This window comes from Mirounga angustirostris, unplaced genomic scaffold, assembly GCF_029215605.1.
Source record: "Mirounga angustirostris isolate CCGP_5_RB_7025 unplaced genomic scaffold, mMirAng1.0.hap1 SCAF_4, whole genome shotgun sequence".
NCBI lineage: Eukaryota > Metazoa > Chordata > Mammalia > Carnivora > Phocidae > Mirounga > Mirounga angustirostris.
The window spans coordinates 34,887,265-34,912,620 of record NW_026991712.1 but is presented as its reverse complement, the minus strand read 5'-3'; the positions used below and the strand labels follow the sequence as shown (position 1 = coordinate 34,912,620).

The 25,356-nt window shown below is 42.2% G+C and overlaps 1 protein-coding gene across 13 annotated transcripts in view; it reads right to left on the bottom strand.

Annotated features, from left to right (window-relative positions):
* NCALD (neurocalcin delta) overlaps positions 1–25,356 on the bottom strand; it is a 383,100-nt gene that overhangs the window by 335,304 nt on the left and 22,440 nt on the right. The window contains exon 1 of one of the 13 annotated variants that reach the window (XM_054512526.2): positions 9,487–9,627. The exons of the other annotated variants lie outside the window; for them this stretch is intronic. The gene's annotated coding sequence lies outside the window, so the exon portion shown is untranslated. Of the gene's footprint in view, positions 1–9,486; positions 9,628–25,356 lie in introns of those variants that run through there. 13 annotated transcript variants of the gene reach the window in all.

Genomic DNA, 25,356 nt, shown 5'->3' with positions numbered 1-25,356 from the left:
CTCCCTTGCTCCAGATTTAAACATCCAAGTAGCTGCTTGACATCTCTATTTGGATGACTAGTAGGCATCTCACAAATGAACACGTCCAAAACATAAATTTAATTTCTCCTCTCAATCCTGTTCCTTTCCCAGTCTTCCCATGGCAGCAAATGTCAATTCTGTGCAGTTAGTTCCTCCAGAAAAACACCTGAGTTCTCTCTTTCTCAACACCCCACAACTGGCTCACCTGCAAATCCTGTAATGCCCCTAAATGGCCAGCTCTCCCCAACTCCACCACCACCAACCTGGCCCAAGCCGGCATCATATCTCACGGGGATTAGAGCAGCAAGCAGCCTCCTCCCTGGGCTCCTTGCTTCCACGCTGGCCCCTCTGCATTCTGTTTTGCACATAGCCACCAGAGTGATCTTTTAAAAACGTGGATCACATCATGGTGCTCCAACCTGAGACTCTTCCAACGGCTTTCCATTTCACTCAGAAAAACTCCTAACTCCTGATGAAACTACAAGTCCCTTGATGACCTGCCCTGCTCCTCATCTCCCACCACTTGACCCCTCATTCATTATGCTCCCATCACTATGGCTTCTTGCTGTTCCTTTTACCCACTGCTTTCATTCCTGACTCTGGGCCCTCACGCACGCTGCTCCCTTTGCCTGGACTCGAGTCTCCTAGATCTCCACATTGCCGGCTCTGCTCCTCACTCAAGTCTATTCAAATACTACTTTCACTCCTTTCTTTAAAGTGCTGCACCATCCCCCATCTCTATCTATCACTCTCTGTCCCATCATCTTATTTTATTTTCTATTCATTCATCTATATCTGAAAGTGTACTGCTCGTTCATTCCTTTGCCTATGTATCTGATGACTGTCTGAACTTCCCGCTGGAGGCAAGACTTACAAGAGGTACTGGGGCACGGTAGGCACGCATTAATCCTTGCTAAAGGAATGCAGATGAGTCTTAGATCCTGTAGATGGTCAGCGGCGACTTCTAGACCTCATGGGTCATAAATACTCAAGCTTGGGGGCCTTACTGAGGAGGCTAAGTGGAGAAGACTCAAAGGTGAGAGAAAGTGGGTGACTCCTCAGGGCTAGAGACTACAGCTTCAGCTTGGGCTCGGGCTTTGGTTTCCAGTCATCTCCCCGCGGCAGCTCCCGGGTAGGCTGGCTGCATTCCAATGCCTATGTTGTGAATCCATCTGTTGTATCCTTCCTTCCTTTCCCGGAGCGAGCCTCAGTGCGCATCTGTCTCGTGCACACACGGCGCTGAGTACCAGCTTAGAGCAGAGACCTCATTGCCCCCGGCTGCCTGGTATTTGTTCCTTTTCTAGCCCTGACACAGGTCAATCACCCTGAGGAAGTGAACAGGACAGAGAGGATCCTCTGCACAACTGTAGGATGTCTCCCTTTTACAGGGAGAGATGCTGTGACCCAGAACTATAGGCGTCTTCCTCACACAGCCAGCCAGTCCCTGACAAAGCCAGAATCTTCCAGATAGGAAGGATTCACTCTTCCTCTCACGGAAGATGAGCTCTCTACCTACCACATGGAGTGCACTCTTTTGAAGATAATCACAGCACGACAGCCTTCACTTCCCACAAAGGAGGAGGTTGGGATAGAAACAACTCTGCCATCCAGAACGCGATTTTCATGAAATAGGGCTTTGAAGTTAGAACTGGGCATTTCTTTAAAAGGTTCTGAGCACGACAGCAAAGAGCCCTGTCTATAGCAACAACTGCTGCCGTTTTAACAGTCCTTTTCTCACACACCTCCTACAGCTAATCACTTGACAGCTTTATATGATTATTAACTGCAATGCATAATTAATAAATTGGATGACTTTACCTTCGCACATCTGAACGCATAAAGCGATCTGCCAACATTTAAGGAAATCCCGTCATGCCACGAGGCGTTAAATCATATTTAAGGAAGTGAGAAAGTAAGACACTAGGATAATGGCAAACTTGCCCAAATATTATAAAGCACCTCCCGCGAAGTGCCACAGCAACCCGGGCAGGACTACCATTCTTCTGCCGCCAGGGGCTCACGCCTTGCCAAACAAAGGCAAAGACCTGATTGCAAACTGCATAGCCATTCCACTGCACTTCTCAAGCATTTTAAATAAAAATAGATCCCTGCTGCCACCCACCTTCCATAAAAAAAAAAAAAAAAAAAAAAATCCGCCCAGGAAACATAATTCATCTCTCTTCCAGTGACTTCACACAAAAGGGTAACGGCCCTAGGTGTTGTCAGCAGCCAGCAGTGTTTGCTATTTTCACTTCTCACCTAAGAGCTCCATTATTCTGAACAATCCCAAGCAAGCACCTCTATTTAAACCACCCCTGGCCGACCTTTATTGCCTAATACTAGGTTCATCTTGACAGCTTCCTATAAGCATTCATTTCAAGACTAGCCTGCAGAATTATCCAAAAACAATATACCATGTCACACCATGGAATTCTTTCATATAGCACAAATGGAGGGAGGAGGCGAGCCAAATATTTCACCGAGGACTTTAAGGGTCGGCTCCTGAGTGTACTATTGTTCTGTCCCTGTCAGAGTTGGTCACGAAACTTCAGGGGACCTCAACCCCACTGAATTAAAGTATTCTTGGTAGAGGCTGGGTAGAGAGAGGGAATTTTCATAATTGCTACCACGAATCAAAGAGAAAGCCTTGGGAGTTTCATTTTACTTGGGAGGAAGACTCTCAAATAAAAGCATGGGCTCTGGGGCCTCTGGGGGATACTAAAATTCTGTGGCCACTCCATATGGTGGGCATGAAGGGCTTGGGGCCCCCACAGAAACTGCAATTACAAGGAGACATCAGGACTGGCTTGAGTTGTACCCAACCAATGGTTCTCCAATTATTTACTACTGGAGGGCTCTGAGGGACTCCAGCTAGTCTAGGCCTCCAGCCCACTCATTAGGCATTAAGGCGAAGCTTCTAAGAGCATACTAAGGCCTAAGGGCTTGATATATGGGACAAGTTTTGGTGCTAGAGACGGTCTGAAGAACGGATTGTTTTTGTGGTTTGGTTTGGTGTTTTTCTCCAAAGTTCGATGCTTAGACCATGTGCAGCATAATTATCTTTGGCATTTGTTAAATATTCAGATTTTTGGGCCCCTATCCTTATGTTTTGCATCTAAGTCCTGGTATCTGTATTTTATGTAAGCTCCCCAAGTTTGAAACCCCTTCTCTTGGTGGTTTGTCTCTTATTGTTAAAAAAAAAAAAAAAAAAAAAAGGTAGAACAAAATATTCTATGCTTTCAATAATGTTAGAAAATGTACTGTTTAGGGATGCCTGGGTGGCTCAGTCATTAAGCGTCTGCCTTTGGCTCAGGTCATGATCCCAGGGTCCTAGGATCATCAAGCCCTTCCTGCTCCGCGGGAAGCCTGCTTCTCCCTCTCCCACTCCCCCTGCTTGTGTTCCTGCTCTCACTATCTCTCTCTCTCTGTCAGATAAATAAATAAAATCTTTTTAAAAATAAATAATAATTTTTAAAAATGTACTGTTTACCATAATGTCAATAAGTCACATGACTACAGCATGACCAGACTACAACTGGGTCTGCTTAGAATTCAAGTGCATTGGCACATTATTTTTGAGGTTAAATCTCTAATGAATCCTTTGGTATTCGCTGTCTCAACAAAGCCCCTCTCCTACAGAAAACTAGTCTTTAATAGTATTGGTGTCATACTGAACGAAAACACAACTGGACCTTGGCACAAACAGTCCCTGGGCTTAAAAACTGTTAGTCCATTTACTCCCCTGATTGATTGAATGTTGAGAAGCATTCAGATAACGAGAAGGTAAGAGCACATTGGTTTCCTACACATGCACACTCTCTCTCCTCTTCCAAATTAGCACTCCTTTTTTAAGATTGTATTTACTCATTTGAGACAGAGCGATACAGAGAGAGACAGCATGAGCAGGGGGAGAGGGAGAAGAAGACTCCCCGCTGAGCTGGGAGCCTGACATGGGGTTCCACACGGGGCTCAATCCCAGGACCCTGGCATCATGACCTCAGCTGAAGGCAGACGCTTAACCTTCTGAACCACCCAGGCGCCCCTACACTCCTTTTCTACGAATTCTCCCACTCTCTCAGCCAGCCAGCTAAAGTACTGCACACATACCTTAAGCCAGACATCATACTGGTATTTAAAGATGATTGCCTTTTCATCATAAGAAGAAAAATAAAGATAGATAGAACATTGTCATGAGCTGAATGTTTATGTTGCCCCCAAATTCCTATGTTGAAGCCCTAACCACAACGTGATGTAATTAGAGGTGGGGCATTTGCAAGGGGATTAGGCTTAGATTCAGTCGGGAGGGTGGAGCCCTTATAATGGGATTAGTACCCTTATAAGACAGGAAGAGAGACTCTCTCTCCCTGTTCATGCACCACGCACAGAGAAAAGGCCGTGTGAGCACATAGCTAGGAGGCCATCTGCAAGCCAGGGAGTGGCTCCCATCAGACGGCAAATCTGCTGGCACCTTGATCTTGGACTACCCAACCTCCAGAACAGGGAGAAATCGATATCTGTTGTTTAAGTCACCCACTCTGTGGCATTTTGTTATAGTAGGCCCAACTAAGACAGAAATCATTTAATAAACATATTTTAAAAATTAAAGAGCTCAGCTGCAAGCCCCTTTACAAGGCACTCGAGAAACGCTCAGCTGGGCATGGCTGGTGCCCACCAATACCAAGCCTAATGGAAGCCAGCAGCTGCCAGACCAATCCTAGAAACAAGAATTTGGTCTGTTGGTGGGGCTGTGAGCTAGGAGTGGCCGGTGGTCCTATGCATGTGATCCTAATCTACTGCTTTGCTTTATAGCAATCACACAACGAAAGGAACAGGTTGAGCATTGTATTTAAATTGCCTTCCCAAATCTGGTTTCATAACCCACCACTCTGCACTCTTCCCATGAAGCTACTTACTAATGCTGCCACAGCTAAGTTAGCTAATTGTGTTTCACTTCTAAGAGTGCAAAGAGGAATAAAAAGGCATCAGCATTTGTCCTAAGACACTGTCTCTTTGTGCTTATTGTTTTCACGTAACAGCCCTTTAGAAAGCAGTAACTGGAGGAGTAAACCTCTCTTTGGAGATATGACTGACACAGGAGCTCTCTGTCCCTGATAGAAATTGATAAAAACTAAAAGGCCTCTTTAAATTCCAGTTTCTCCCCAAATCCTTCTTCAACTAAAACAGATGCGAGGATCTACCTCCCCCCAACATCCATTCTACATGGTCTAAAATATGCAATCTCCATAAATGCCCCACAAGGAAAACATCCCTATGTGTTATTGAATATTCGAAATTAATATTTCCTCAGTCACTGCTAGAATCATCGTTTTTCTTTCTGATGGGAGGCATCACTAAAGAAATCTCCAGACTGTGAAAAAAAAAAAAAAAATGAGAAGAGAGAGTTTTCAAGATAACACATGGTTAAATAGAAGCCTGTTCTGTTCAGACTTTCTGGCAAAAGAAACTGAGTGCTTCCTCCCAGCAGGGTGCATTTGTAATGGGGCTGCAAATTCATGGGAGTATTTGGCCTGCCTCTCCATCGCTGGCTGAGGCCCTTCTACCACAGCTCTGATTCCAATCACTCTGCAGTCCCTGGGTGAATAATGCAATAAAGGACTCAGAACAAAAACAAGAATTACTACTGAGACGTGCACATTTCCTCCCCCTACTTCCAAAGAGCAAAAGAAAAATCAGTGTATTTCACTCCTTGTGTTTATGAACAATGATTCTTTTTCTTCTGGTGTATAAGGATTAAAAAAATAGCTGCAGGAGGCAAGACTCTTAAAAATAAATAAATAATAAATAAATAAATAAATAAATAAATAAATACGACCTGAGTGTCTCCCCTGCCGGTGAGTTCATAAAGTCTGACTCAACCCTAAAATGGCAACAGCACAACTTTGACTCTGAAATTGTCTAATTAAATCTACAAACCCAAGCCAAGAAGGCACTTTCCTTCAATTGAAACGATCCATGAATAGTATTTCAAACCAGCTCAGCATGGTTTGGACTTACACACACCATTCTGGAACCCCTTACAAGCCTTCCCATAAGCAGCGACAGCATGATGGCTACAGCCATGAATATCAAAGGTGTGGTGCCCCTGTAGATGGAGACAGGGACCCTTTACCGTGCAGCAGCTTAGATTCCAACTGGGTGATCCAACATAAAACTAAAAAATTCCTTTATTCCTTTTATCTTTATTTAACCTTTTTTTAAATCAAATAATACAAGTATATTGTTTTAAAAAGTCAAATCGCACCGTAAGGCTAAAAGAAAAATGAACATCCTGTTACCCCACCTCGTTCCACCTCCCCTCCCATTCCCCACAGGTAACAACTCCCAACTCTTTTTAGCTATTTCCTACCATCATAACCTCCATATGTTTATATTAGATGCTTTATTGCTATTTCTTGTTTTCCTTTCCCATGTGGACATTATCTACTACTTCCCACGGTCAAAGATTAAAACCTAGCAGTTACATTAGTTCCTCCCATTTCTCCACCCCACTGTCACCTCAAAAGAGTAACATCACTATTTTGATTAAAGCAATACAGAATTTACACTGTTAATGACTATGAACCCAGACTGCCTTGGTTGAAATCCTGCCTCCAATAGGTACCAGCTATGTGGCCTTGTGCCTCATTTTCCGTAATTGTAAAATGAAAACTGTATCCACACCACTTCATGGGCTGCTGTGAGGGTTAAACGAAAAATTATGTGTGAACGCTGAAATGAGTGCCTGCCATAGAATGAGTGCTCTCTAAATGCACGATCAGAATAGATTTCCTTTCTTGTTCATCCTCTTTTCTGTGCCTCATTTTTCATTTATTTAATGTTCTATGTAACTTTCACTATTGTATCCTGAAAACTCCCACAATTCTCTAAAATTCCTCTCATTCCATTTATTACACAATGTAGTATTCGTTTGCTTTCCTTAAAGACATCCCTTTTGGAGTGCTCCATCCTCCTGTTACAATCTGCCCAAGCTCCATTGGCCTAATGCACACTTTAAATCAGGTATTCCCTTCTCTTTCTACTGTGTGGGTCCTTGACCTGATCCCAAATCCCATGGCTTCCTCCATCTTGATTTATACTCCTTTTTGATGGTGCACATCCTGCAGCATATTCCTAAGTCAAGATACATAGAAGTTAAATACCTTCAGTCACATAACTTTGGAAAGGCTTTTATTCTACCTTTACATTTGCCTGAAGTTCTGCAAAAATACAGAATTCTAAGTGGAAATAATTTTCCTTCAAAATGCTGAGGGCAACGCTCCATTAACTTCTAGCTTCCAGGGTTTCTGTTGAAAAGTCTAATTCCCCTGATAACTGATTTCTTCTTGTCTCTGATAGTTCCTAAGACTTTTCTTCATTCCTGGTATAACATTTCATGATGATATGCATCTCTTGTACTGGGCACCCAGCAGGCCCTTTAATCTGGAAACTCTTGTCCTCTGGGGAAGTTTCTTGCTCTTTTTTTCTTTTTTCTTTTCTGATTTCCTTCATGTTCTTTTGGAATGGCTATTAGTTGGATGTTGACCTCTTAGATTTTCCTCCATTGCTCTATTTTTCTCTCCTATTTCCCCATCTCTTGGTCCTTCTGTTGTACTTTCTAAGAGTTCTTCAACCTTACTATCCAACCCTTCATTTTTACTTCTGCTCTCATAGTTTCAATTTCTAATAACTTGTTTTATCAATATCCCTTTCTTGTTAATAGCATAGTGGTCTAGTTTAAGAAGTGCAATAGTATCTCTTACCTCTCTAGAGATACTATAATAAGTTACTTTTAATGTTTTTTTCTGTTGCTTGTATTCTTTATTTTTTTCTAGATTCTTCTTTTTTCCTCTTAATTTTTTTCTTCATTTTTCATGAAGAGACTGTCCTCAACTATCTGGTGAGGCTTTGCTCTCTGGTCATATTTAAGACAGTCTCAAAAAGATAAATGGAAGTTCTGGGAGAGTGAGTAGAATTTATAATGAGTGATTGGCAGGAACCTGTCACACTGTTGGGACATATACAGATGTCCGCATATTTGTCTTTGCTAGTCAACTTCCCAATCAAGATATTCTTCCACCTCCTATAGTGCCTTTGCATGCCCATGTCTACAGTGGGGTAAGGAGGCAGGGAGTCTCATTCCAGATTTTCACTTAACTCGGAGTTTCTCAACCTCAGCTCTATTGACGTTTTGGTGCAGATAATTCTTTGTTGTGAGGCAGTCCTGTGTGTTGTAGAATATTTAGCAGAATTTCTGGCATCTACCCACTAGATGCCAGTAACAAATTCCCACCATGTTCCGACAACAAAAAAGGTCTCCAAGTATTGCCGAGTATCTGTTGACTTTTCCTCTAGTCCAGAAATTCCCAAGTTCATCCTCTCTAGACATAAACCTATCTATGCAGAATGGAGGAAGGGTACTTGTCTAGCATCCTAAGTGGAGGGAGGGAATCCTTTTTAAACTAATGCTCTTATCAGCCCCACCTTCAGAGGTATCTAGAGCCACCAATGCCTGAGATTATCTTGAGTTTGTGACACAAAGCAGCTTGCTTATTATTGGCTATAGCAGGAAAAGCTAAAACCCCAATCAGTTACCATTAATCCATCTACTTTCCATACCTCAAAATTTTGTTGGGATCTCTTGCATAGTCATCTCCTTCCCTATTCATTTTGTCCTCATGAGTTAATGCTGTATAATCCTTTCTCTGACATCTTGGTGGTATTAAGGATGGGGGACAGTAAACATTGCATAATAAACATTGCACTTGGGCATCATGTTTAACCTGAAACCTCTCGATTCTTTAATTTTCAAATTCGGGTAAATGAAGAAAGTTAACAACTCTCATAGCAGCAAGGAATACATCACCTAAGCATCTCTCATGACTGTACAAGAGCGTAGAGGTTTTTGGTGTACATTTTGTTAATATCCCAGAGTTGAGGGTTAGAAAAATATATGAAATCAAAAACATTGCACTAAGAACCAAACCAGGATCAAATCTCATCCTAACCCAAGTCTGGGTAATTTTGAAATTGAGAATCAATCTAATCTATCAATAAATCTAATATAACCACTTTCTCTTTCATATTAAAGATGAAATTCTGTATCTCAGAAAGACACATCTGGAACATCATCAGCCCTCAAAAGTCAAGTGGTCCCCACCCCAGAATTACATTTGTCCTCCTGAATCCATCTACTTCTTTCCATGCCCACAACTACCAGCATCCTGTACCAAGCCTCCATTCATCACTTACCTGGACTCCTGTCTAATCTGCCTGCCACTATTCAATCCAGTCCAGTCTATCCTCTAACACAGTAGTAATCTTTTCAAAGAGCTAATATATATGTTCATTTCACATGCCCTTAACCCCACCCCACCTTAAAATTCAGTGACTTCCCATTGCTCCTGGGAGGACAACTGAAATCCTTAACATGCCTAACACATCCCCACAAAGCTAGTTCCTGCCCACCTCTCTAATCTCCGGTCCTAGCGTGCTTCCTCTTGCTTCTGGTGCTCCAGTCACACTAACTGGCCTTTTTCGATGCTCCGCCCACCGTTGGCCTTCATCTGTACTATTCTTTCTTTCTGGAATGCCTGGAATTCCTGGAATGCTATTTACCCACACAGCTCCTTCAACCAGTTATTTCCAACCCATCCATCAAATTTCAATTCATCCATACAGTCAAGAGCCTTCCCTAACTCTGTACCCAGAGAGTTCCTTTTATTTTACCTAAGACTTGTCATTTTTTGTCACCACATAGGAATTCTTCATGTCTTTATATGCCACTTTGATTCACGTTCCTCCGTTCCTGCACCGGTCTGTAACTAGGAGAGAAGGGACTATGCCTGTTTTACTCATTGCTCTGTCCTCAGAGCCTTGTACCTTGCCAGACATTTAGGAGACACAAACAACTTACCACTTGTATAAATGAATGACTTCACTAAGTTCCCATGAGTTAAAGAATTACCCTATGTGCTCTAGGGAAAAAAACTACTCTTTAGTTCTTTATGAGTGACTCTTCAGTATGACTGATAATTGTGGTTGGGCAAAAGGAAATGCATTTTTATCATAAAGGGTATGATCAAATGAGCTGAGAGAGTTGAGCCAGAGACTGTTAAATGCCAAGGTATTCATTCTCTCCTATCTGTATTATTGGGTGGCAAAGTGTCCTACTAAAAATATTTGCATTTCCCCAGCCTCCCTTACAGACCAGTATAGTTAGTGAGATTTAAAAAACAAAACAAAACAAAAATAAAATGGAGGGTAGGGCTTTGAGTGTTGATTCAGCTGGGAGTTATGGCTCTATGCCTCTTCTTTGCTCCATCTTTCTACCTGGAGCATGGATGTGATGGCTCCAGCTCCAAGAGCCATCTTGGACTATAAGGCTATCTTTTTTTTCCCTTCTAGCTTTATTGAGAAGTAATTGACATATAACACTGTATAAGTTCAAAGTATAAAACATGATTAATTTGATATACATATATATTATAAAATGATTATCGCAATAAGGTTAGTATATCCATCACCTCATAGAATTGTTTAGTGTGTGTGTGGTGAGAATTCTCCCAGCAACTTTCAAATACACAATACAGTATCGTCAACTATAGTAACCATGCTGCAGATCAGCTCTCGAGAACTTACTCATCTTATAACTAGAAGTTTGTACTCTTTGACTACCTTTACCCATTTCCCCCACCCCTGGCAACCACCAATTTATGCTTCTGAGTTCAGTTTGTGTTTAGACTCCATATACAAGTGAGATGATACATTATTTGTCTTTCTGTGTCTGACTTATTTCATTTAGCATAATTCCCTTAAGGTCTTTCCATGTCGTTGCAAATGGCAGATTTCCTTCTTTTTTATGACCATATATATATATATATATATATATATATATATATATATAGTTGTTTTCAATCTTGGTTATTATAAATAATGCTGCAATGAACTTGGGAATAAAGAGATCTCTTTGAGATCCTGATTTCGTCTCCTTTAGATATACACCCAGAAGCAGAAATGCTGGACCATATGGTAGTTATCTTTTTAATATTTTAATAATACTGTTTTCCGTAACGGCTATACCAATTTACATTCCCACCAGCAGTGCAGAAGGGGACGTTTTTCTCCACATCTCCATCAGCACTTGTCATCTTCTGTCTTTTTGAGAATAGCCATTCTAACAGGTGTGAGGTGATATCACATTGCGGTTTTGATTTGCATTTTCCTGGTGATTAGTGATGTTGAGTATCTTTTCATGTACTTGTTGGCCATTTGTATATCTTCTTTGGAAAAATGTCTGTTCAGGTCCTTTGCCCATTTTTATTATTTATTATTATTTTTTTAGAGAGAGCATGCACACGCAAGCATAGGGTGGGGAGGGGCAGAAAGAAAGAAAATCTTCAGCAGGCTCCATTCCCAGCACTGAGCCCAACAAGAGGCATGACCCTGAGATTATGACCTGAGCTGAAATCAAGAGTTGGATGCTTAATTGACTGAGCCTCCCAGGCACCCCTTTAAATTATTATTTTTATTATTTTGCTATTGTGTTAGTTCCTTATATATGTAGATATTAATCCTTTACCAGATATATGATTTGCAAATTTTTTCCCATATAAGGCTATCTCAAAAAGAGAAATGTGCAGAAAACTGTAAGAGTCCTGGGTCCCAAGGATCAAGATGCAGCCATACCTTCTCTGGACTGACTACTTCCCGATATTTATTGTTAGAAAAAATAATAAATCCTTATGTTTTTAAGCCACTGAAATCAGCTCTGTTCCCAGCAACCAAACATAATTCCTAACCGATGTGGTAGTTAACAGAAAGAGGCAAATCCGGCCCCTAAATACCTCACAAATTCCTGAGGATAAAATAGATGGCCCAGAGCCACAAGAAATCATTAGGGCTAATCGACTCCAACCAAATTCCTAAGGCAGTTGTTTCTAATCACTCCAAGGTACTTGATTATCTATAAAGTTTCCTGTGATGGACCTTACACCACCCACATTGTGATGGAAAAGGCATTTCCTACTGCATTTCCAAAATTCTCAATCACACCCAAAAAGAGTCACTCTTAAAATACAAAACTTGAGTAATGCTCAGATTGGTTAATAATCTCAACACTAGCCATACAGTTATAATGTTTAAATTCTATGAAGAGTACAAAGAAACTTGCAAATTAATTTACATGATGTCAGCTCAATTTAAGGGAAAGTGAGAGGGGGTACCTGGCTGGCTCAGTCAGTAGAGCGTGCAACTCTTGATCTTGGGGTCGTGAGTTCAAGCCCCACACTGGGTGTAGAAATTACTCAAAAATAAAATCTTTAGGGGCGCCTGGGTGGCTCAGTCAGTTAAGCATCCAGCTCTTGGTATCGGTTCAGGTCATGATCTCAGGGTCCTGGGATCAAGCCCCACATTGGGCTCTGCACTGAGCGTGGAACTTGCTTACGATTCTCTCTCTCCCTCTCCCTCTTCCAAGCATTCACTCTCTCGCTCATACTCTAAAAAAAAAAAAAAAAAGTCTTCAAAAAATAAATTAAATAAAAGGGCAGTAAAGTGAGATAGCATTGATAACATGGATTGAACACTCAGCCAGATGCCTTGTGTAAACTATCTCATGTGAACCTCACTACAGCTACCATGCATGGTAGATAAGATACTCGTTTTATAAACAAGGAAACTGAATCAGAAAAGGTAAGTGACTTGCCCAAGGCTTCTCAGATGAGTAGTGGAGCCAAGATTTAAACACAATAGTCACCCTTTGTGCACAGGGGATACATTCCAAGACCCCCAGTAATACCTGAAACTGAGGAGGGTACCGAGCCCTATCTATGCTATGTTTTCTCCTATAAGTACATACCTATGATACAATTTGATTTACAAATTAGGCACAGTAAGAGATTAACAACAACAATAATAAAATAGAATAGTTATAACAATACGCCGCGATAAAAGTCGTGTGAATGTGGTCTCTCTCCCAATATCTCATTATGTACTCACCCTCCTTCTAGTGATGATGTGAGATGATAAAATGCCTATGTGACAAGATGAAGTGACATGAATGACGAGTGACACGGGCACTGCGACGTAGCGTTACGCTACTATTGATTGGCTGACAATTCGTCAGAAGGAGGCGAGGTTACTTCTGCGCAGCTGTCCCCAGGGAAACTGAAACGTCGGGAAGCGAAACTGCAGCGAGCAAAACCTCAGCTAAGGGCGCTCTCCGGTACTTCTGACTCCCCGTCCTGTACCATTTTCACTACCCCATCCTGCCTTGTGATATTATAATTTATAATAGGAAATATATGTTTGATCTTCATCCCAGTTCCTGGCAAGGAGCTCTTAAAACCCTTGGAATTTTCTAAGTGTTGAGAGCGATCGGAGATGTCTTTTGTTATGTGAATGAGGTGACTTTTGGAAAGCCCTTGGGTCATCTCAGGATGAGAGCTGATCACCACCAGAGGTTTAATCTAATCCTGTGATTAAAGGGTTAGAACTCAGTCCCCCTCCAGACCTCTGGGGAGTGGAGGAGGCTGAAGATTGCGGTCAGTGGCCAATGACTTACTCAGTCATACCTATATAATGAAGCCTCCATAAAAACCCAAAAGTGTGGGGTTCAGAGACCTTCTGGGTTCATGAACACATGGAGGTGTGGGGAAAGTGACATCTCAGGAAAGCATGGAAGTTCTGAGTCCCTTGCCACATACCTTGCCCTATGGCTGGTTGTTTCTGAGTTATATCCTTTTATAATAAACTGGTGATCTAGTAAGTAGAAATGTTTCTGAGTTCTGTGAGCCACTCTAGCAAATTAATGGAACCCAAGGAAGGGTTTGTTAGAACCTCCGATTTATAGTTGGTCAGTCAAATGCACAAATGACAGCCTGAACTTGTGACTGGCATCCAAGCGGGGAGGGCAGACTCTAGGACTAAGCTCTTAACCTGTGGGATCAGTCACTATCTCCAGGTAGGTAATGTCAGAATTGAGTTAATTGCTTGTTGGTATGGGGAAAAAAAAAGCACCCTGGAGTTGGTATCAGAATTGAAGCCTGAAAGCCAGCAATTATTATCTTGAGTGTGTGGTTGACTTCACCAAGCCCTGTTAATGAGCAAATGCTCTTCTTCACAGGATTAATCAACAAGAAGTTCTTGTGGATTGAATTGTGTCCTCCATAAAGATATGAAGATATGAAGTCCTGACTCCTAGTACCTGTGAATGCGACGTTATTTGGAAATAAGGTCTATGCAGGTGAAATCAAATTATGGTCAGGTCGTAATGAACTGGGGAGGGCCCTAATTCAATGACTGGTATCCTTGGAAGAGGAAAATCTGGACACAGAGACACACTAAGAGGGGAACATCATATGAAGCCAGAGACCAAAATTGGAGTGATATATCCGAAAGCCAAGAATGCAAAGGATTGTGGGCAACCACCAGAAGCTCAAAGAGACAAGGAAGGATTCTCCCCAGAGCCTTCAGAGGGAGCATGGCCTTGCCGACACCCTGGTTTCAGACTTCCAACCTCCAGAATTATAAGAGAATAAAATTCTGTTGTTTTAAGCCATGCAGCTCATGGTGATTAGTTACAGCAGCCCTAGGAAAATAATACAGAAGTTGACCCTGACTTCAGGCTGTTTTGGCCTTAGCAGGAACATATGTTTGGTTGAGTATAAAGTTATATCCATGTCATGTGATGTGGGAGTGGGGCACTGGTCAGATGGAGCTGGGAATGTGTCTAATATTTCCTCCTGCCCAGTCCAGGAAGGCCCTGAGGATGAGAGAGGTGGAAAGGGAGGGGGCAGAACCAAGTGTGATGGGTGGCCTGGACTTAAGAACCAAGCTAGGCCAGGGAGATATGAACGAATAACAAGTATTCAGGATGGATTCAGGAGCCCTCCTTATTGGACCTGAACACTTGAAGGACCTCATTTTTTCTACTCACCCAGATTAGGGCCACGAAAGGTAAACCAACGTAGTCCTGTGTTAGGTCTTGAATATCTGTTAGGTTCGGACCAGCTAAAACCCAATGAATAGTGGCTGGCTCCACTTTTATATTTTGTCTAATGCCAAAGATGCTGTTCGTGGGCTCATTAAAGTGTTCAATTAACTGAAGCAAATGCTTAAAAATCACTGGGGAGATAATTACTCAAAATGTACACCCTAAAATGTATGAAATTACTAATGATACAAACTCAAGCCAAGAAAATATTGTTAAAATGAAACTAGGTAGGGGATAATGGAACTGAATGGTATCTCAAACTTGTTTTTCACTGTTAGGCTTGTTTCATGGTGGAAGTACCCATTTCTAGATAGTTTCTAGGAAAAAATAAACATTTCAAAGATGATAATTCTAATAGTTATGACATTCTCTTAGACCAGTCACCTTTCACTGAAGCCAGTGAGATGAAATAAATAAATTTTGCCAAAACTTTCCTTTTATTATGGTGACCAACTCATCCCAGTGTGCCTGGAAATGTCCTGGGTTTAGCACTGAAGGGCCCACATTCCAGAAACCCCGCAGTCCTGGGCAAAGTGGGACAGTTAGTCACCCTACTTCTAATAAACGAGAAATGGTGTTGTGATCAAGCACTGCAAGGCAGGAGATTGATGCAAAGATCCAAAACATATATTCAAAGAAGAATCTTAGGAGTCAAATAGGTCCAAGATATGAATCCAAAATGAGGCTAAGAGGCTAAAGATCAAAGGTCACTTTTCAAGTGGACTCACACTGGTAACCTCTCACTTCTCACTGACCACTCCTCGCTCTCCCTTTGCTCAGCCCTCACTATTCTAGGGCTCAGCCACAGGACCTCTTTTTCTGTCTATGCTCCCACCCCAGGTTCTCCCATCCAGTCCAAGATTTAATACCATCCCTAGACTGACAAACCCCAAATCTCTCTCTCCAACATTCATGACTCTCCAGGTCCATACATCCAAATGGTGACTTAACATCCCCTCTTGGGTCTCCATGTATGAGTTTGCCGAGTCTCCCATAACAAAGCATTGCAGTCCGAGTGGCTTACACCACAGTTAGTGATTTTCTCACAATTCTGGAGGCTTGAAATCCAAGATTGAGGTGTCAGCAGGATTTTTCTTTTAAGACCTTTCCTCTTGACTAGTAGATGGCCAGCCGTCTTCTTTCTATGTCTTCACATTGTCTTCCAACTGTGTGTGTCTGTGTCTGAAACTCGTCTGACAAGAACCCCAGTATTGGGTTAGGGCTCTAATCCTTTTCCCCTGCTCCATTACTACTTATGCCCTTTTCAAGCCACTGTCATATTTGGGGTTACAACAAAACCTAAGGAGTCTCCCCGCTTCAGCTTCTACTCCCTACAATCCATTCTTATCAAAAACAACCATTGTTTACATGTAAAAAAGAACATGCCACTGTCCTACCTAAAGCTCATAGATAGATTCCCACTGCCCTTAGAACAACTCCGAACCCACTAACCTGGCCTACAAGCCCCTGTGTGCTTGGGTAGCCTTACCATAAGCATTTCTCCTTTGCCCTCTAGGCTAAACCCAGTGACACTCATCAGGCTCACTCCCATCTCTAGGGCTTCTGCACTGCCCGTGCCTCCATCTGGAATGCTCTTTCCCCGCTATTCTCTTGACATGTTCCTTTCTGTTACCCACAATTCGATTTAAATCCCCTTTCCTCACAGAGGTTTTCCCTGGCCATCCAACAAGGTATGATCCCATTGTCAATCTACTCGGTGTGAGTAGATATAATTCTACTTTAATTAGAATTCGGTTTTAGTTCTCTTTAATTCTACTTTAATTCTATTTTCTTGAGAGCAGAACCCTCACTTGCCTTTTGCAACCCCATATTCCTAGAGCCTAAAAGAGTGGATGGCACAGAGTAGGTGCTTGGTAACTATTTGTTATTTCTATGGAAACAAATTAGTTGCACATCCAAGTCAAGGGTGCTCCCTCTTCTCCAGGGTGAGCTAGGGAAAAGACATACGAGTCACAAGGGATTACTTCTCTGGTGACTTCTGAGAAATAGGATCACAGCCCTGAAAACATGGGCACAGCCAGAAGTCATGGATGTGTAGGGATTTGAGAAGGCTGGCGATTCCCAGATAACTGACCTATACTTCGTAGTCTTAACTCACATAAGTCATAGCCTGATGTGTAATGTCTAAGACATTACAAAAGGGTCAATGCAGCATTAGGGGCCTGAAAAGAACTAGGACAGGAGACAAAAGTGAAGAAAGGCAAACAATGGGCCCATTCACTACATCTTACATTCATACCACACTTGATAGTCTGTGCCTACTTTCCAGGGTTCATAGTCACAACCAAGGGGACCCCACACCAAGCTCCAAACCCAAGGGTGCTCAAGCAGGAGGCGAATTCATTATTTCTTGCTATTCTGTTTGTGCCCTCTGTGGCTCATCACCAAACATGTTTATTCCAGATCTATTACTCCTGATAAGGTCAACACACACAGATGCTATTTCAACAGAAATTGGGTGAGTTACAAAGGCCAAGGCCAGGAGTTCTGGATGCCTACATGAGGCTGGATAGAGCTTATTTGTTAGCACCCATTTTCTGGCAATAATCAATAACTTCTTTTCAAAGTACCTCCCCATTCTGGACTCTCATCAACTTCTCCCATCATTTTTACCAGTGAAGCCTTGGTCCTCCTGCTCTCTGCCCTGGCAGCACCCGTCTGATCACCTGACAAAACAGAGTCTGCAGCCCTGACAGGTACATAGCCATTATTGTCAAATTTGAAATTATAGCATCATAAATCGTCACTCTATCTCTTTCTGTCATTTTTCCTTGGACTCTCCCACCGTCACCCCACTCCAGCCCCCCAACCAGCCAACACAACTCAGAATGTACTGCAAAGGCAGGGCCACGAAGCTGGGCACATAGCACAGTCTCAGAGTAAGCCACTCACAGGATGTGGATGGCACTCTCCACACAGCCCAAGTAGCACCCTGGCAAAGGCAGGCAGCAGAGACGATACAAGAAGTATAGCGGGCGCTGGGGGTACGAGTCATAGGAGGAGCATGGATACATCTAAGAAGATCTGCCTTAGGACTAGGTCAGAAGAAGACCAAGAGTGAGAAAGAAGAGTGGATGACCTCTATTTATCCTTCCACATCCCTGGAGACTGACCTGCGGGTACTAAACCACTAGGGCCCTCTCAAATAAATAAATAAAACCTTAAAATAAGTTTAAAAAAAGGGTAAGTCCTTATATATGTTAAGAAAAAAAAAAGAAGAAGATAGCAGGAAGGGAAGAATGAAGGGGGGGAAATCGGAGGGGGAGACGAACCATGAGAGACGATGGACTCTGAAAAACAAACTGAGGGTTCTAGAGGGGAGGGGGAGGGGGGGATGGGTTAGCCTGGTGATGGGTATTAAGGAATTAAGGAGGGCACGTATTGCATGGAGCACTGGGTGTTATACACAAACAATGAATCACGGAACACTACATCAAAAACTAATGATGTAATGTATGATGATTAACTTAACAATAAAAAAAATTTTTTAAAGAAGAAGAAAAACAAATAAAAAAATAAAATAAAAAAAGGGTAAGTCCTTATCGAAAGACAATAAGTCTATATCAAGATAGAGAATTGGTCCTTGAAATATGGTTTAATGCTTAAGCACATTTGAAGTAAAAAAATGTGCCCATGCACACAAAGACTAGCATGTTCTCTTAAAACTGGAGGCACACTGGGGTGCCTGGGTGGCTCAGTCATTAAGCGTCTGCCTTCAGCTCAGGTCATGGTCCTAGGGTCCTGGGATCGAGCCCCACTTCGAGCCCCACTTCGAGCCCCGCATCGGGCTCCCTGCTCTGCGGGAAGCCTGCTTCTCCCTCTCCCCCTGCTTGTGTTCCCTCTCTCACTGTGTCTCTCTCTGTCAAATAAACAAAATATTAAAAAAAAAAAACTGGAGGCACGTTGAGAATAATAAAAATTATAGCAGTAATTCAGACAAAGCTTTGCTGCATTAATTTAAAAGTCTAGTTTATAAAACACTTTTTTTTTAAAGATTTTATTTATTTATTTGAGAGAGAGAATGAGAGAGAGCATGAGAGGGAAGAGGGTCAGAGGGAGAAGCAGACTCCCTGCTGAGCAGGGAGCCCGATGCGGGACTCAATCCCAGGACTCCAGGATCATGACCTGAGCCAAAGGCAGTCGCCCAACCAACTGAGCCACCCAGGCGCCCCTATAAGACACTCCTAAAGAAATGCAATCATAAAGCTTTTAAGAAAACACCAAAACGGGAAGCTCTAAAATCTTGTGTAGTTGGAAAACAGCTATGAGGAGAGGACCAGCTTTAAGGAAGAGATTTGCATCTCCACTGTTTGTAAATTCTAACTTCTTCTGTAAGTACTCAGAAACAGTTTGTTTCTTAAAGAGCTTACTTTTCTCTAAGCAATGCTAGTTGCCCTCTTGATTTCCTAAAGTTATATCCACAACTACATTAGTCCAAAATGGTAAATAAATATCAGCAAGCCAAATCCTAGCCCAGTGCCTATCTAAATAATCTAAATTCCAAGTCGACATCAAGATTTTGTTCGCATAATTAAGAAATGGAAGCGCCATACGCCTATGTCAGTGATATTTAGGCTGATGTTATCCTTAATAAAAAATCAGAAATAGGGCGCCTGGGTGGCTCAGTCGTTAAGCGTCTGCCTTCGGCTCAGGTCATGATCCCATGGCCCTGGGATCGAGCCCCGCATCGGGCTCCCTGCTCAGCTGGAAGCCTGCTTCTCCCTCCCACTCCCCCTGCTTGTGTTCCCTCTCTCGTTGTCTCTCTCTGTCAAAAAAATAAATAAAATCTTTAAAAAAAAAAAAAATCAGAAATAGTGCTCTGTCAAAAAGAAGAGCAAACACTTATTTGACCTTTCCATTTAGCACTCAGTAAAAAAAAAATTACACTTTTCTCAGCTTAATGCAACCTGAAAATTCAGAAATAAAATTGAAATTATTTTTATATTTCCCATCTATCAACACCTACCAGAAAAAGGTCTCATTAGCATACGTAGCACACCAAAGCAAGATGAACAAGCTTCATTTGGATCAAGAAAACCTAATACATTGCAAATTTCTTCCTCAAACAAGAGTTTTTCATAACTAAATTCAAGACCGACTAAATTAGGGGCGCCTGGGTGGCTAAGTCGTTGAGCCGCTGCCTTCGGCTCAGGTCATGATCTCAGGGTCCTGGGATCGAGCCCCCGCATCGGGCTCCCTGCTCGGCGGGAAGCCTGCTTCTCCCTCTCCACTCCCCCTGCTTGTGTTCCCTTTCTCGCTGTATCTCTCTCTGTCAAATAAATAAAAATCTTTAAAAAAAAAAAAAAAAAGACTGACTAAATTACAAGATGGTATTTCCAGATATTTTTATTAATATGATATTAAGTTTTGAAAATCTCACAATAACCAGTTTTTACAATTTTAAGGAATCGAAGTCATTTTTATGAGATGTCCTGAAGAAGGTTTTTCAGTGCTTCCCAAAGAAGTTAATTTGTTAAGCCAAAGCCTGGTCCCGGAGGGCTTTGCCTTTGGGAGACCAGTGAATGAAAGAAAGCGCAGGGGCGCCTGGGTGGCTCAGATGGTTAAGCGTCTGCCTTCGGCTCAGGTCATGATCTCAGGGTCCTGGGATCGAGTCCCGCATCGGGCTTCCTGCTCCTTGGGAGCCTGCTTCTCCCTCTGCCTCTCTCTCTCTGTCTCTGTCTCTCATGAATAAATGAATAAAATCTTAAAAAAAAAAAAAAAGAAAGAAAGCGCAGCTGGGAAATTACCAAGAAAATTGCCCCAAACTGCAAATGCTTAAGGACTCAAAGAGATATTTGTGCCCACGTGTTAATCGCAGCATTATTCCCAATAGCTGGAAGGTGAACAACCCAGGTCCATTGACAGATGAACAGATAAACAAAATGTGGTATATACCACAATGGACTATTAATCAGCCTTAAAAAAGAAAAAAAAAATTCTGACACATATACGATATGGAGGAGCCTTGAAGACATTAATGCTAAGTGAAATATGCCAGTCACAAAGGACAAATACTGCATGATTCCACTTATGTTAGGGACCTAGAGTAGCCACATTCAGAGACAAAAAGTAGAATGGTGATTGCCAGGGACCTGGGTTGGGGGAGAATAAGAAGTTATTTAATGAATACGGAGTTTTGGTTGGGAAAGATGAAAAAGGTTTGGAGATGGATGGTGGTGATGGTTGCACAGTATGTGAATATTACTTAATACCACTGAACTGTATACTTAGAAATGGCTAAACGGCACATTTTATGCTATGTATATTTTACCACCACCACCCCCCAAAAAAAGCAAATGTTACAGGGGCAGACAGGCCTGGGGGGTGAGTAAAGCAGAGTGAGGTTTGTAACAGCAGGAAGAGTGGAGACTGGTGAACGAGGGTGCGTGGGTCCTCTCTAAAAAGAACAGGCGTTGCTCAGCTCGCTGACTGCTGCCGTGTAGGAATTGGACTAGTATTATAGGCATATATTATGATTTTTCAAGAGAAGTCTGAAATCCACATTTTTATGAGACATCTTCTATTTTCTTTTTTAAGTTGGCAACAAATTTTTTAAATTCCAAAAACACTACAGATCAAATAAAGCACGTCTGCAGGCCTCTAGCATGCAGCTCTTGATTTAGATGGTGAGTTGACAGCATTCTCTTTAGGCACGAAGGCTGCACGATGGAGGGGAGCAAGCTGAGGCCTGAACAGCATCAGTTTGTGCACACGAGTTCTTTCCAGCCCGTGTGGCCGGCCTAGCCATCAACTCTAAAGCATACAAGTATAGCACAACCATAAGCTTATTCTAGGAAGCTACAAACAAGTGGAAATGGGGTGTTTTATGTGTGTTTTGTTTTGCTTTCGTATATCTAAAATGACAGCCTTTAGAATTCCTGCACATGTAAGAACAGGCTGTTCATGCGTTGGCCAGTTTAACAGATTCCCACATTAGTCTCAGAGAAGAAACGAATGTTCCACTGAAGAAAGGGTGGAATAAAAATGTGAGCAGCATTTATGGAAATCACATGAAGGACAACTTAGTAGTATTAACACCCCCTAACTCTTGCAAATGGGGCTGTGGGAACCTGAATTTTAAAACAGAATCAATGTTGGGATGCCTGGGTGACTCTGGGTTAAGCATCTGCCTTCGGCTCAGGTCATGATCCCGGGGTCCTAGGATAGAGCCCTGCATCGGGCTCCCTGCTCAGCAGGGAGCCTGCTTCTCCCTCTCCCTCTGCTGCTCCCCCTGCTTGTGTGTTCTCTCTCTCTCTGACAAATAAAAACACCTCTAAAAAAAAAAAAATCAATGTTTTAATCTTCTATCTCACAAACTTGGGAAACGGGGTGATAAGTTCAAAATAATAAAACATCTTAGAATAAACTAACATTTATTATTAAAAGTCATTATTTTAAAAATGTGACTCTGGAACAGAACTGATAACCTTTAAAATGCATCCTCTGTTCTTCAAAATGACAAATTTTATTTTTTGGTGCCTGTCCTATTATTCCTATTCTGTAGATGAACCAAATAATGACTTCAGTGTAAAAGTGTAATTTGAATTAATTGATTGCTATGCAGTAATATTCAATTAAATTTAAGAAGTATTTAGTGCCCTTCTCATGTGGTACTACGTCTGGCAAAGCCTTTAATGCTCCCCTGACCAGATGTGGTCTCACCCTCTAGTTTTGGCTCCATATGTAACTATCATTCCTACCTCCCAGTTCAGGATTTAAGGCAAATCTGTTTATATTAGTCTGCTCAGACCGCCATAACAAAATACCACTGGCTGGGTGACTTAAACAAAGATACTTGTTTTCTCACAGTTCTGGAAGCTGAAGTCCAAGATCAAGGTGCCATTTGTTTTTCTGTTTTTGTTTTTTGTTTTTTGTTTTTCTGGTGAGGTGCTCTTCCTGGCTTACAGAGGGCCACCTTTCCACTGTGTCCTCACGTAACCTTTTCTCTGTGCGTGTGAAGAGAGAGATCTCTGGTGTCTCTTCCTCTTCTCATAAGTATACAATCAGATTAGAGCTCCACCCTTATTTATGGCCTCATTTAACCTTAATTACCTCCCTAAAAGACCAATCGTTAAATACAGTCACATTGTGGGTTAAGGTTCAATATATGACTTTGGGAAAGGTGGGGGGACACAATTCAGTCCATGGCACCATCTAATAGTGAATTATACTGTAAAGAAAACCATATAATTGGAAGTTTCCAGTGAATGTCTTTAAAGCTTCCATTTGCAAATAACAATACTCATTTCCTGGTTTTATCAGAGGCTTAGCCATGGCAAAGACATAAGGTAAATCCCACACTCCTCACTTATATTGCACAATTCATCCTTGAAGGGGCAGAAGGACAATGCTGGGGTTCAGCAGAGGTCCATCACACACTACTGATGAGGAAAACCCTCAAGTTTCCAAAGGCAATATTGCAGAATTGTTTAAGGGAGTAGGCTCTGGAGAGAGCCTTGGGTTATATTCACTGATGGGCTGTGTGACTTTGGGCAGGTTGGTTACCCTCTCTGAGAATCAGATGCCTCATCTTTGCTTTATAATAGACCAGCCCCCTGCCTTTGTACAGGGAAGGGATGAGACTGATTTAGCTGATACTGTCGAGGCAACCAAAGGCAGTAAAGAGGTGTGTGGCCTGGGAAGTAACCAGATTTCTGCTTAATTAAAAGTAATGAATCTCCTATATGGCATCATGCCAGGGGGTCCTTCCTGGGGTCATTCAAATTACACTCGGTAGGGAATAGTCCTACTGCTAAGAATGGTAACCACTGTTTTAGAACAATAAAGTATCCAGAGATAAGACCCTTTCCTTGAGGATGTGTAGTGATTTCTCATATTTTGTGACCAAACGGCATTTTTTGGAATACTCTTCCACATTTGAGAAACTGCCTACCTTATGAGTCCTCACCTCCCCAAGATGGAGGTCAGGCATTTGCCTACCCAGCCTACCTTGTACCTAAGGTACAGGCATGTGACCTGGGTTCCATCAATCAGCAGCATCCATGCACAAATTCTTTTCAGAAGAGTGGGGTTGGGCGCCTGGGTGGCTCAGTTGGTTAAGCGACTGCCTTCGGCTCAGGTCATGATCCTGGAGTCCCGGGATCGAGTCCCGCATCGGACTCCCTGCTCGGCAGGCAGTCTGCTTCTCCCTCTGACCCTTCCCCCTCTCATGTGCTCTCTCTCATTCTCTCTCTGTCAAATAAATAAATAAAATCTTAAAAAAAAAAAAAAAACAAGAGTGGGGTTAAAGAAGGAAGTACTGGGGCACCTGGGTGGCTTAGTCAGTTAAGTATCTGCCTTTGGCTTAGGTCATGATCTTGGGGTCCTGGGGTCTGCCCTGCATCAGGCTCCCTGCTCAGCAGGGAATCTGCTTGTCCCTTTGCCCCTCCCCCCTGCTCATGCCCTTGCTCTCTTTTTCAGATAAATAGATTAAAATCTTAAAAAAAAGGAAAGAAAGAAAGAAGGAGGTATCATGTGGAATTCACTGTGGTGGGGATTGGTGGAATGTGGCAGAGACACACCCAGTTTGCAGACACAACAGTGATGGGAACTCTGGGAGCCCAGCAGAAAGAACTCACTCTCTGGTATGAGCAGAGGGACCTATGTTCTTTGGTAGCCACACTAGGGTCTCCACCGGAGCCACCAGTGGTCTAATTTGTGTAGTATTCCTGGCTGCATGGCCTCCAAGTCTGACTCTGGTCCTCCCAGAAATTCTTCGAGCTCTTAATATCCTTTAAAAAGCCCTCCCTTTCTGTGTAAACTAGCCAGAGTGGGCACTGTTGTTTGCAGTTGAGAACCTCAAACCAGCATAAAACCAAATCATAGTTGCACAATTAAATGAAAGTCAAGAGAAAAGAAACTCATTTTGGCATACAAAATCCTATTTAAATCCTATAAATATAAAATTTTAAATAAGTAAAAGAAATTAAGACAACTGTCCATAAAACTTTGATTGGCAAAAGAAGCTGATCGTTTGTTGCAAAGGACAGCTGGGACCATTGAAGTATGTACAGTAAGCAAAGAGATGGGGCAACTTTGTCAGCATAAAGTTTATCTACACACACACACACACACACACACCCCTACCCCCAAACTAATGCTCAGGACCTGAGGTTTCATAGATTCAACCTATATCTGTGAGCAAGAGGACTTGCTATTTTAACCTCTCCCTGCCTTGAAGTTTTGATTTATGAGATAGTTAAAAACAAAGCAATTATTTCCCAGTGGGTGTTAGGATCACTGATATATAAACAAGGCAATTTAATCATTACCTAGATAAACTGGGTCTTAGATCCTAGGCTCTGAGAAAGGTTACCTAAAACCTT